Source organism: Chiloscyllium plagiosum, unplaced genomic scaffold, assembly GCF_037043375.1.
Source record: "Chiloscyllium plagiosum isolate Xiang-an unplaced genomic scaffold, Cpla_swu_hap1 HiC_scaffold_46, whole genome shotgun sequence".
In the NCBI taxonomy this organism is placed as follows: Eukaryota; Metazoa; Chordata; class Chondrichthyes; order Orectolobiformes; family Hemiscylliidae; genus Chiloscyllium; species Chiloscyllium plagiosum.
In genome coordinates this window covers 33,282,293-33,296,861 of record NW_028270184.1, presented here as the reverse complement: position 1 = coordinate 33,296,861, position 14,569 = coordinate 33,282,293, and the positions used below count along the sequence as shown (strand labels likewise).

Below are 14,569 nucleotides of genomic sequence, written 5' to 3'. Positions count from 1 at the left end.
TACAGAGAGAGAGGAAAGCAAGGTTGGAGATGTTACAGAGATAGGAAAGCAAGGCAGGAGATGTTACAGAGAGAGAGGAAGCAATGCTGGAGATGTTACAGAGAGAGAGAGAAAAGCAAGGCTGGAGATGTTACAGAGATAGGAAAGCAAGGCAGGAGATGTTACAGAGAGAGAGGAAGGCAAGGCTGGAGATGATACAGAGATAGAAAAGCAAGGCTGGAGATGTCACAGAGATAGGAAAGCAAGGCTAGAGATGTTACAGAGAGGGAAAAGCAAGGCTGGAGATGTGACAGAGAGAGAGAGGAAAGCAAGGCTGGAGATGTTACAGAGATAGTGTGGCCTGTGCATGCTAGAATAGGTTAGCGAGATATTTTTAAATTCATTTTCAGAATATGGGGAAAGATGAAGCAGCTGAAGATTAGAGAGATAGGGACGGGTGTAGGGGCTGGCCGAATTTACAGCGATAAATGGTACTCGAGTAAGAGAGAACGATTGTAGTGATAGGGAGGGTTACTGAGACACAAATGAATTTTTTGCAGCTGGAGCAGATGACAGGGAAAGAAACAGAAATACACGTAGATAGTTTAAAAACGGAATTATGCAATGTCTTAATGGAGAAAATATTGTAGAATAGACAAGGCACTTGGAGGAACTGAAGGAGCGAGACCTTGGTCTGTTAAATCACAAGTTTCATTGAGTGGGTGTCATGGAGCACAGAAGAGGCCGTTCGATTGATAGTGACAAAAAATTAAAAGCCCTGCAGACCCTGGACATCCCTCCTTCCTAACGTCTGGGGGCTAGGGCTAGATATGGGAGAGGCACCAACAGACACCTCAAGCAACAATGTGTCATAACGAAACCTCATTGTGTCAGATCAAACACTGACACGGAAATCTCCTGCTGACTCCCTTCTCTCAGCTGATGGATCAGTGTCCCTCCGATGGAAGCCCTGAGAGAGTGACAAAGCTGGATGGGCGATTTCAAAACCACCACCCAGATGGGCGGGTCCAAAAGGACATAGCTGCAAGACTGGGTCTGCATTGAGTGGGAAGGGAACGACTGAGAAGGAGAAACATTCTTGAACTTACCTTCACCAACCTGCCGGCTGTAGGCACATTGATCGATGATTGTATTGGGAAAGGTGACTACCACACACAGCATTTCTATAGACAAAGTCCCACTTTTACATTGTGAATTGTGTGAGTGCGAGAGTGCGAGAGTGCGTGAGTCAGAGTGAGAGAGAGTGAGAGAGAGTGAGACAGAGTGAGAGAGAGTGAGACAGAGTGAGAGAGAGTGAGAGAGTGTGAGAGAGTGTGAGAGAGTGTGAGAGAGTGAGAGAGAGAGAGTGAGAGAGAGAGTGAGAGGGAGTGATTGATTGTGATTGCGAGAGTGAGAGTGAGAGAGTGACAATGAGAGCGAGAGCGAGAGCATGTTCATGAGCACACATGTGAGAGATACTATCACCATGCTTAACGGAACAAATTTCAAAGAGATCGAGAACTCAGCACTGGCCTGTGAGAGGTGATTCATAGAGAGGTCATTTCCAACAGCAGCAGAATTGTCCTCCAGCACAATTTTCACTGTCACTGCCTGGCATATGCTCCACTTTACCCTGACCATCAGGCCGAGGATAAACCCTTGTTCAATGAGGAAGACAGGAGGGCTGGCCAAGACCAGCAACAGGTAAACCTCACAATGAGGTGACGTTACCAAACAGGACCACTTACTTACCAAACAGCGTAAACAGCCAGTGACAGACAGATCTAACTGACAAATCAGACCTAATCTCTGCAATCCTGTCACACGCATTCAGCGTGAATTGTGTGGTCAATTAAACAGCTCTCTGGAGAAGTAGGATCCACAAATATCGCCTTCCTCAACGATGAAAAAGCCCAGTACAACAATAGAAATTCTAAGGCTGAAACATTCACAACAATGTTCAGACCGAAGTTTGGATGGGATGATCTATTTTAGTCTTCTCCAGATTGCAGTCATCAAATAATTCGATTTACTGTGTGTGGTAACTCCAAACAGCTGGAGGGATGGGGAATGCAAAAGTTGTGGGCCCTGATAACATTCCATTCAAGATGTTCCTGCTGGGATACAGCACTAGCACCTACCTGACAATGTGGGAAACTATCAGTATATGTCCTGTACACACACAGACAAAACATCAGACACTCAATGACTGCCCCATTGCTCTGATTCTCAACATTAATAAAGTGATGGAAGATGTCATCTACAGTAGGGTCAAGCAGCACTGCCTGAGCTCCAACCTGTTCACTGAGCTCAGTTTGGGCTCTCGTCCCTTGGGCACATTGAAGCCTTGGTTTAACGATGTACAACAAGGTGAATTCTAGAGGTGAGGTGACAGTGACTGCACTTAACAGCATCATTACTGCATTTGACTAAGTGTCATATCCTGGATTAACAGCAAAACTGGATCAAATAGGATTCGTCTGCACTGGCTGTAGTTTTACCTGGTACAAAGGAAGGTGGCTGGGGTTGGTGGGGAGCAGCCATCTCCGCAGCAGTTCCCCAGGGGAGGGGTTTCTGAGTAAACCTGTAGACCGGAAATGGAAAGGCAGGGCACCATACCCCAACAGGATGATAGGATTGTTCTCTTGTTAGATAGATGAGACTAGCAGCAGTTTAACTGGACAGTCATCATGCCTCAAGCAAGGGAGAGGTTGAGTAAAGCATCCCTTTTCAGGCACCTCATTCAGTGCAGAATTGAACCCACACTGTTGGCATTAATCTGCATTACAAATTAGCCGTCCAATTGATTGAGCTAACCAAATCCTCGCTCAGCTCCATGATAGTGCAACATTATTCTGTTCAGATATGTTGTTAGACACCTCTGGAACAGGTGGAACTGCTACCTAGCTCAGAGAAAAGGAGAGCATGAGTGAGCTGTAAGAGTTCTCTCTGGCCCAGGCCCAATAATTGTCAGCTGCTTCATAAATGACATCCCTACACTGTAAAGTCACAAATGGGGATATTTCCCAATGATTGGACAATGTTTAACACCATTCGTGATTTACTCAGATACTGAAACAGTCCTTATCCAAATGCAACAGGTCCTGGAAATATGCAGGTGTGTGCTGAACAGTGACAAGTACAATTTCCATTACACACATGCCAGACAACAATTACCTCTAATAGTAGAAAAGTGTACCATATCCTTTAATGTTCAATGCCACCACCATCACTCAACACCCACCTAGCAATATCCCAGGGATTACCGTTAACCAGAACTGGACGGACCATATATTTCATTACCCATTCTTGTGAAGGGTTATGCTAAAACATTGACTCTCCTGTACCTCAGCTGCTGCCTGACCTGTTGTGCTTTTCCAGCGCCACATTTTGACACATATTAATTCATTGGCTATAAGAATATGTCAGGGGCAAGAAATCCTACAAGAATGACTCACCTCAAAATTTCGGAAAGCTGTCTCCCATCAAAAAGACTCACGTTGAATGTGTATGTGATTAAATACCTCCATTTGCCTGTGTGGGTGCAGCTTCATCCCTCATCCACTGACACTCAGTAGCAGCAATGCCTGCCATCTACACGGTGCTCTGCAGAAATTTGCCAAGGCTCCTTACAACGTATCTCTGAAACCACGAACATCAAGAAGGTCAAGGGAAGCAGATACATGGGACCACCATGTTCGGGTTCCAACCCAAGCTATCTACCGAGCTGATTGGGAAGTATATTGCTGTCTTTTCAGTGTCACTGTTTCAACTTCCCTCCCTAATGGTATTGTAAGTCTACCTACAGCACATGGGCTGCAGCAGGTCAATGTGACACCTCACCCCCACCTTCTCAAGGGCAAAAAGGGGCCGGCAATAAATATTGGAATAAATAATTTATTCCATGAATAAATTAACATGAAAAATATTGTCCAGTCCAGCCCAATTCTGGACACTGTGCTTTGAGTTTTGTGAGCTCTGGCTGGTTGGGTCCAGGCAGTAACCTATTTGTTGTAAACAGCTGATGGAATATGCTGTTTGAAACAATCGGATAGTTTCTCAGAGACATTGCCTGCATACCGAGCATCACACAGACACTGACAGTCACATCACAGATTACTGAGCTCTGAGACAGACAGAGGCAATTGAAAATATACTCATACCTGACTAACATGTTTAAACACACAGTGATATTGTTGCCACGAAAAGGATTATGAGTGAATATTAGCAGGGGGAAAGTGAGGACTGCAGATGCTGGAGATCAGAGTCAAAAAGTGTGGTTCTGAAAAAAGCACAGCTGTTCAGGCAGCATTTGAGGAGCAAGAGAGTCGACCATTAGTTCACAATATTAATACAAGGGAAAATAATTGTATATTTTCAAAGTCCTTGTACTTAATAATAATTTGGTCTTGGGTGTGGGAATGAAATTTATCATTTCAATGCTCCTTACTGTGAGTTGGACACTGTTTTCATCATATTGTTGTTATAACAGTGAATGGAATAAATGGGAGATATAATGTTTATTGGACAATCTAAAAGCTGGTATTATGAAAGGCTATCGAAACTTCAGTAAAGAGACTTTGCTGTTAATGGTTAGAACAATGTTGCAAGCATTTACACAGAGATTTCCAGCTCAAGTCACACACAAGGTCGTTGGGCTGGGATCATACTGGCCATCAATGGAGCTGCACAATTTTGTTTGGATACTGACATTGTGGGGCTAACATACACTGGATGTGGTTTATGAGGGATTCAATGTAAGATGCCATGTGCTGCAGGAGCCCATCATCTTTCTAACACCTTCATTCAGGATCGGGTCCAAGGTGCAGAATTACAGAGTTTAGGTGGCATACAAGAAGATATGTACTTGCAAGACATGGATGTTTACAGGTCATTGTTACAAATGCATCTGGATCAGTACCATGTGTTAGTCCATTGACCAGTTTTCCCCACTCACATCTCCCCGTTGTTCAGGTATGTCTCTAACCAGTCTATTGTGCCCAGCTCCAGTTTTAAAACTCACTGGACAGATTCTGGAGATGGCCAGTGTTTTGGAGATCATGGCGAGATCCAACAACACTCTGTGTGAATCAAAATGGGAATGCAGTGTGAAATATTGGGAGCAACAAACGTGGAGCGGAGAATTATACAGGAGATTCAAATCCTTAAAAAGGGGCAACACAATGTTCCAGACTGTTAAAAGGAGCTGGGGGAAATTCCCGGCCTTATAGTTACCTACATTATCCAATCCTCACTGGATGCAGGGATGGTGTCAGAGGCCTGGAGAACAGCTGACACCGCAGCTTTGTTTAATGTGGAGCAAGGGACAGCCTGAATAGGTCGAAGCTGGAATTCTGAGACAGTGGATAAACGGTCACTGAGGAAGTCCCTGGGACTTCAGGACAGTCAGTCTGGATTTGTTCAAGGAAGATCGGGTATAATTAATCTGACTGTATCGGTTTGAGGCAGTAACTTGTAACTGCATGTGACTTGCTTGTATTTGACAAGAGATCCCACGGCAGACTTTTTAAAAAACAGAAACAATGGGGTCCAAGTGAATGGAGCAAACAACCCAGAGAAGTGAAAGGCAAGGCATTTGGGGTCATCATCAATAGAGAGGAATGTACAATAAATGAGAGTATGGTCAATGTGGGCAGATAAATGAAGGTAGCTGGAAACATCAATAATTTTGTTAATGTAGCAAATGGCACCATTTCCTCTATCAGACAAAATACAGAATTTTAGAGCAGGAACCTTATACAGGAACTGTATAAATAATGAGTTCAGTCACAGCTTGGGGACAGTGTTCAGTTCTGGTCACCCCATCACATGGAAGGATGGAATTGGACTGGAGAGGGTACAGAGGAGATTCTCCACCCTGTGACAGTGGAAGTGCAGTTATGGGGAAAGATTAGAACGGAGGATGCTGAGAGGAGATTTGATTGTGGTGCACATGTTGTCAGGAGCCTGGGTAGAAAGAGAGAGAACACCTTGTTCCTGTTGGAGAGCTCAGTTACCATTGGCGAATAGTTAATGTAATTCGTTGAAATATTAGTGAAGTGGTGAGGAATGTTGTTATTTCACCCAGAGTTTGTTTGGGATCTGGGAGTCACACATGGAAGTGGAGTAGAGGCAGAAACTCTCAAACCATTTTAAAAAGATGCCAGGTTCTGTGCCCGAAGTCCTACAGCATCCGGGGAGACAGAACTAGAGCTTTAGAAAACAATGTTACACTTTGTCCAATGCAGACAGTGGACAGAGTAATCTCCTCTATACTGTGCTATTTTCTGTTGTTTTCAAAGGTTACTAATATCTGATAGGATCAATATCTAATGGGACGCAGGGATGAGGGGTGAGGGCAGAGGGGAGCAGTGTGTGAATTGATTAACATCACAATAACACTGATCCCGTCCTTTATACACAATGGTACTTCACTGTGTTGGCCTGGTAATTCTTCCTATATAAATGGGGAAAACCTTTGATTATCCAGTTCTCAGTCGTGGTCACACTGCAGCCCCATCTCCATAATCCAGCTCTATCTGAACTGGTTCATACTATTTAAAGCTACCATTTCACTGGCCTTGTCGAAACGTTCCCAGCTTCAATCTTGGCCCACTGAAGGCTGCTCTCAGTCAACTAATGTTTCTCATTCTCAATTATTGCACATCATTCTTTACCATTATCCTGAACTTTATAATAAAATGATCGCTGCGCCACAAAATGTTCCCCTATTGACACTGGTTCCACTTGCCCCATCTCTTTCCCAAGGACCATGTCCAACAGTACATGCTCTCTTGGGCTGGACACATACTCCTGAAGTGAGCTCTCCTCCATGTAATCCAGGGACACTTGCCCCTCATGACCCTGCACCAACAGTAACCTAGTCAATTTATCTGGATAAATTAAGTTTCTCAGTGTAACTTATCTGTAGTATTATCATCGCTCTCAAATGACCCTGCATTTTTATTCTCTACATCATTTCTTTGGCTGTTGGCCGACAAACTGTACCTCACAGTTTAATTGCATATTTTTTGTTCTGTAGCTCCAGCCAAATTCATTCTGTCCTTGGCGGATCCTCCTTCTCATGGACGCCTTAACGAACGCTAATCTAAGTCAATGCGTCTATCTTCATCCTTTCCCTTTACTTCAATCATTTTGGAATCCTTTATCCTCAGCAATATTTAACACCCAGTCATGCCATTCCCTGAGCCAGCTCTTGGTGATCAGTACATCAGATGACCACACACCAATCTGCATTTGCATCTCCCCACACTCAAAGTATTTATGTCCGTGCAGAGTACCTCAGATTAAGGCTTTCTTTCTTACTCCATCTTCCACTGTTAAATTTGTTGTTGTAAATTAGTACCAACTGTATCTCCCATTATTTTGAGAATCCTGGTAGTCTACTCCACTATTCCTTTTTGGATCCTAAGCACACACCAAGTTATTTTCAATCCCTCCCAAATACCCAGTAAGGAATTCAGTCCCAGCTCTGTCACGTTAGCCCATCCAGCTTGTACAGTTGCTGCCTTCCCCAGAACCAGTCCCAATGTCCCAGGAATCTGAAGCCCTTCCTGCTGCACCATTGTTTCAGTCACAATCTGACCTACCTAAAACTCCGAGTTCTGTCCTCACTTGGACACGGCACTGGAAGTATTCCAGGGATTGCTACATTTGAGGTCCCGCTTGCTACCATCCACCTCGCTCTCTAAATTCTGATGCCCAGACCACTTCACCCTTCCTATCCAGGTCATTCCGACCAACTTGGACATGACATTTGACTGCTCAGTTGCCCCCCAGACGAATGTCCTGCATACACAGTGACATTCTTAACCCTACTATCCTGGAATTACAGACACTCTGACACCTTCTTCACTTTCCTGACTCCCCTGTGCCTATTGCTCCTACTTCCTTCTCCCTCCCTTCCTGTACAGTCAGGCTGCTTGTGGCGCCACAGACATGGCTCTGACTGCACTCCGCTGAGCAGCCAGCACCTTCATCAGCTTCCAAACTGGGAAACTGAATTGGGAGGAAGACACCAGGATATTCTTGTATTCCCTGACTGTTTCTCTCCAATTGCCTCGTCCCCTAGACCGTTCCTTCTTCCAGGCCGTCATGTCTGCAGGGTGATCTGCTCTGTGTGTGCTATCCACCTAACTCTCACCATCACAGATGTCCCATAGAGTCTCTAGTCACTGTCTGAGCTCCAAGGCCCAGTGTCCACCTAGGACACGAGCAGGGGCTATGACTTCCCAATGCAACAGAATGCATTTTCCATCTGACAAATATGTCTCGCCACGTCCTAAAATGCAACATATCTGGGGTAACTTACTTAATTACTTAGAATGAAGTTAACATCAGGGACATCATAATATGGTTAAGTCCCTTATTCAACTGTGGCTTACTGAGCGTAATTTATTATATTGGCTCAGAATCTCACTTGTCCCTCTTATTTCTGATTTCAATCCTTACTTCAGAAGTTTAAAATTAAATTTGCTTACTTACAGCAATTAACTGACAGTCACTAATAAAGGTTTATTATCAGCCAATGAACTTACAGTGTTTTCTGTGATGGTTCTTGCACTTCTTTCAAACTCAGTGCAGGCAGCTCCCAACAGCAGAAGGTTATCACTGTGTCTCCCAGGTACGTGTAATTCTCCAGCTCCCATTCCACTCTGCTCCATCATAGAATCACCGTCTCTGTGACTCCCAAGCACATGTAAGTCTCCAGCTCCCACTCCATTCTGCGTCCTCACACAATCACCGTCTCTGTGACTCCCAGGTACGACTAGGCCTCGATCCTCAGTGCTGATTTATATCTTCCCACTTTGGTGCTTCCACCTCCTAGGTGTGTGTCAGCCTCAAGCTCCTGCTCCAAGTTGCTCCCTCACACGGTCACTCCCTCTGTGACTCGGTGCTGATTTCCAGGCTCCTGCTCTGCTGTTTCTCCAAATCCAAGTCCCAGTCGGCCTTGACTCTCGCTGCTGATTTATATTCTCCCGCTTTGTGCTGCACTCACTCAGACTCTCTCCTCTTGTGACTCCCAGGTAATGGTAGGCCTCAAGCCTCAGCTGAGATTTATAACATCCCATTCCGCACTGCTCTCTTACAGGATCGCCGCTGTGCCTGGAAGACAGTGGGAAAGAGGAGGATTAGACAGAGCAGAGGGTGTTAAAGTGATTGAGCGAGCTGTATGGGATGGAACAAGTTTTCTGGGGAGCTAGGCAGACCTGCAGCTACTAAAGAAGCTTACTGGAAGATACAGTGAGAGTTGCAGTCACTAAGAAGAAGGCAAAGAAAATAGAGAGATGGTGGCTTGTTCATGATGGAGCATTGTAGAGTCTAAAGTGCTTTTTCTGAGCTGCTTACAGAGATGTGTAGACTTCAACAAATGCAAATTGAGAGCCAGCAAGTGTTGTATGGTACTGGAGACTGTTGGATGTTACAGAGTTAGAGGACTTGCAGTAACTGGGGGGATGATAAACCTTTGTGGCACTGGTGGGGTTCAACGACCCTCACGACATGAGGAGGTGCAGCGAATGGGAGCATTCCAAATAGTGGGATTGTAGGGATTGGAAGTCCTGGGATGGATAAGGAGGAAGAAATGTGCCCATTTAACAAATACAACCATTGTAATTATAGAGATTTAAGGAAGGGAACCTGTGCTATCATTGATTACAGCTATATGGAGAGCAACAGAAACTGAAGGGGTTACAAGTATAAAAAGGGATAGTGTTTAGGTGATCAGAAATGTAAACAAGAATAAAGAATTTTTAGAGCTCTCGAGCACAGATGGGAATGGAGGAGGTGAGATATTGTGAGGAACTATAAGAGTTATAAGTCGGGGAGGGTGTCAGATATAAAAGGGAGAGCTGCATTGTCTGTATACAGTTACAGACGTGAGGAGTGTTGTAGCGCCTGCTGGAGGGGACACAGATAACAACAGTTCCAACGGCTGGTGCATGGGCTCAGGAAGGGAGGGTTGTCGGGACTGGAGATTAAACAGATAGGGGAGAAATTGGAGCTGCAGGAGTTTATGGAGAAAGGGAGGATTGGAGGGACTGTAGATTACCCGGGTTGGGATGGTAGCTGGAGCTGGAGGAGTTAATATAGGATTGTTGGTGCTGAGAATTACATGAACACGGACAATAATTGGAGCTGCAGGAGAGAGTGAGATAGGAAAGGTTGAAGGGGCTGTATCAGTTCACACAGCCAGGGAGAAGTGTCGGGATTGGACGAGCCAGAGATACTGAGGGTTGTCGGGCTGCAGGCGTTCAGAGAGCTAGTGTGCACTGTGAAGGCAGGTTTGCAGCATTTCCATCAGTTACACAGAGATGTGGAGTACTGTTCTGGAGGAGGTTACAGAAATCAACAGCGTTGCAGATACTGGAAGATATTACAAAGAATGTAAGACTTTGTAATATTACAAAGCTGTAGTTTTTGAGGAGGTTACAGAGACAGGATGTATTGAGGAATTGGAGGCTGCTACAGGTGTTAAACATACTGCAAGGGATCAATAACCTTGCATCGATCAGGGGGATTGGAAGCGCTGAAGATAAAGAATCATAATTGCAGCAACTGAAGAATATCCCAGAGATGTGGAGTATCATATGAGTTAGAGGAGTTATAAACTGAGATGAGCTGTGTTCAATGGAGTCAGGAAAGATACAAGGAGATCTGAAGGGACTACCGGTGATCAAAAGGACAGTGAGGATTCTCAGTGTAGGATTGGGGCAGTTTATGCAGACAGGGAGTATTTTATGGAATGGTGCTATTTACAGAGAATAAGAGAGTTGTATGGAATTGAGGAACGATCAGAGATATGGAAGTTCATGAAGACATTTGCTGATGCCCGATGCTGAGATTCTGGAAATTATAAGGACCAGAAGGCTGGACCATCTGTCCGAGCTTACAGAGACAGGAACAGCAATAGAGCCTGGAGACACTAACACAGAAAGGGAGCATTGCACACACTGGAGAAGGGTCCTGCTTTAGGGATGGTTGTAGGGGAGTGTAATGTTTACACAGATAGGGGTGGAAGAGAGGGAGAAGATTATGGAGATACTTAGATTGGTGGGGAGACTGGAGGAGCTTACATTGACAGAGCTGGTGATAGCGACGGGAGGATGTCACATAGATAGTAAGTCATGTAGAAACTGATCAGGAGAGTCACAAGCATTGGAGTTGTTTCCACAGATCGGGGCGTTGCATTGACCTGAGAGGATTACGCAGATAGGGAGGATTGTAGGATGTTCAGATTTTCAGAGTGTTTCAAGACTGGAAAAGTTTACACAGTTCAGGAGGGATGTTGGAGCTGTGGGAGTTCACAGAGACTTTGAGGTTGGAAGGGTTTAGGGCTGTTTATGGATAGAGGGATTTATTTAGGGACAGTAATATGGAACGCAGAGGAAGAGTTTAGATTAGATTCCCTACAGCGTGGGAACAGGTACTTCGGCCCAACAAGTCCACACCGACCCACCAAAGAGTAACCCACCCAGTCCCACTTCTCTCTGAAAATGCACCTAACACTACGGGCAATTTAGCATGGCCAATTCACCTGACTTGCACATCTTTGGACTGTGGGAGGAAACCGGAGCACCCGGAGGAAACTCACGCAGACACGGGGAGAATGTGCAAACTCCACACAGACAGTCACCCAACGCTGGAATCGAACCTTGGTCCCTGGCGCTGTGAGGCGCCATCGCTCACCACTGAGCCACCGTGCTGCCCCAAATTGCAGAATTACGCAAAGAGAGAGTTTTTGAGGTGCTGGGAGGGAGTGGACGAGCAAACAGAGATGTGGACGAGCAAACACAGATGTGGAGTGTTGTTGTGGTTTGAAAAGTGTCTGGAGGTGGTTAGACAGATAAGGAGCTCGGTAATGAGAGGAGAAGGTTACTGTGGTCATGTGGTGCTATAGGCCGGAGGCAGAAGTGTGATCGACCCGCAGAAGGTTCCAGTGTTTTCTTGTTTTCCTGGGGGTGAGGAAGGTACACAGGTGGGTACTTTGGTCCAGGCCGGAGGATTTTACAGGGATGGGGGCACTGTAAGTATTGTGCAAAACTACAGAAATAGGAATTATTGTACTGAGTGCAGGATGAGATTATTGAGACTGGGCATGTTATCGAAACTGGAGCAATTTACACATAGGGAGAGTTATCAGCATTGGAGTAGGTTTCAAATATACAGCGGGAATATGGGAGGGATGGAGGTTATAGAAACAGGAACTTTTCTGAGAATTACAAGCAATCAAGACATTGGCACAAACAAGTTGGACCAAAAGGTATGTCTCCTTGCTGTATGACTCTATCACACGACAAGAGACAGCGCGAGGAGGGAATATAGAACAGAAAGATCCCAGGTTTCAATACCATCTCCTTGAGGGAGGCCTGCTTTCCCCTCTGTTGTACTGATCCTTACTAAGACAGAACAGGCCTGGATTGATAATTGTCAACTTACTGTATTGACATAGTAAGGCTCAGTATAGCAGAGATGAAGATTAACAAGAGGTGGGGTTTCAGCCTGGGACCATCATGCTCTGTTTTCGTTCAACACTGTATCTATGTCATGTCTTCTGGACCAAAGTTCGATGTATTAAATACACTCTGCTCTGTTCACTGTGAGTGATCTTACTGATCTGCAGGATTTCCTGAAGGCTCCAGATCTCTCTCTCACCATCTCTCTGGCTGACCAACTGTTTTCAATGTGGTGATGAACGAAACAGGAATTGGGAATTCTGATGAGTCAGGAGCATCCTGAGTACCTACAGGAGACAGAGAAATTAATAAAGTTTGGGAGAAGATTTGTAGCTCGGGTGCTCGTTGTTGTGGTACTGTTCGCCGAGCTGGAAATTCTTGTTGCAAACGTTTCGTCCTCTGTCTAGGTGACATCCTCAGTGCTTGGGAGCCTGCTGTGAAGCGCTTCTGTGGTGTTTCCTCTGGCATTTATAGTGGCCTGTCTCTGCCGCTTCCAGTTGTCAGTTTCAGCCGTCCGCTGTAGTGGCCGGTATATTGGGTCCAGGTCGATGTGTTTGTTGATGGAGTTTGTGGATGAGTGCCATGCTTCTAGGAATTCCCTGGCTGTTCTTTGTTTGGTTTGCCCTATAATGGTAGTGTTGTCCCAGTCGAATTCGTGTTGCTTGTCGTCTGCGTGTGTGGCTACTAAGGATAGCTGGTCGTGTCGTTTCGTGGCTAGTTGATGTTCATGGATGCGGATCGTTAGCTGTCTTCCTGTTTGTCCTATATAGAGTTTTGTGCAGTCCTTGCATGTGATTTTGTACACTACATTCGTTTTGCTCATGCAGGGTATCGGGTCCTTCGTTCTGTTGAGTTGTTGTCTGAGGGTGGCTGTTGGTTTGTGTGCTGTTATAAGTCCTCGTGGTCGCAATAGTCTGGCTGTCAGTTCTGAAATGTTCCTGATGAATGCTAGTGTGGCCAGTCCTTTGGTTTGTAGCATGTCCTCCTTCCGTTGTCTTTCTCTTTGGCATCTGTTGATGAAATTGCGAGGATATCCGTTTTTGGCGAATACCTTGTATAGGTGTTCCTCTTCCTCTTTTTGCAGTTCTGGTGTGCTGCAGTGTGTTGTGGCCCTTTTGAATAGTGTCTTGATGCAACTTCGTTTGTGTGTGTTGAGGTGGTTGCTTTCATAGTTCAGGACTTGGTCTGTGTGTGTGGCTTTCCTGTATACCTTTGTGGTGAATTCTCCGTTCGGTGTTCTCTGTACCATCACATCTAAGAATGGGAGTTGGTTATCGTTTTCTTCTTCTCTCGTGAATCGGATTCCGGTGAGTGTGGCTTTGATGATCCGATGTGTTTTCTCTATCTCTGTGTTTTTAATGATTATAAAGGTGTCATCAACATATCTGACCCAGAGTTAGGGTTGAATTTGTGGTAAGACTGTTTGTTCTAACCTTTGCATTACTGCTTCTGCTATGAGTCCAGAGATCGGTGAGCCCATGGGTGTGCGGTTGATTTGTTTGTATATCTGGGGTTATTGAATGTGAAGTGTGTTGTGAGGCACAAGTCCAGTAGTTTAAGTATGCCGTCTTTGTTGATAGGTTCAACGTCCTGTTGTCTGTTCTGTATGTCCAGCAGGTTGGCTATTGTTTCTCTGGCTCGGGTTTTGTCAATAGAGGTGAACAGTGCCGTTACGTCGAATGAGACCATAGTTTCTTCCTTGTCTATGTGTATATTTCTGATGATGTCCAAGAATTCCTGTGTTGATTGTATAGATTGTCTGGATCCGCTGATCAGGTGTTTCAGTTTCTGCTGTAGTTCTTTAGCCAGTTTGTGTGATGGTGTCCCTGGTAGTGATACTATGGGTCTGAGTGGGATGTCTGGTTTGTACACTTTAGGTAGTCCATAGAATCTGGTTGTTGCTTTTAGGTTTCATTCTTTGTAGGTCAGACCTGTTTATCTGTCCTTTTTTTGTAGATTCCTCAGTGTGTTATTTATCCTATTTGTGAGCTGTGGGATGGGATCAAACCCCCTCTTTTGGTAGGTGGTGGTATCTGCAAGTAGTTGTTGTGCTTTTTGGATGTACTCTGCTTTGTTCACGATGACCGTCATTCTGCCTTTGTCTGCTGGTAGTA

General features: G+C 45.1%; 1 pseudogene; it reads right to left on the bottom strand.

Annotated features, from left to right (window-relative positions):
• Positions 1-12,858: 12,858 nt before the first annotated feature.
• LOC148136313 (uncharacterized) lies at positions 12,859-13,935 on the bottom strand (annotated as a pseudogene).
• Positions 13,936-14,569: the final 634 nt, after the last annotated feature.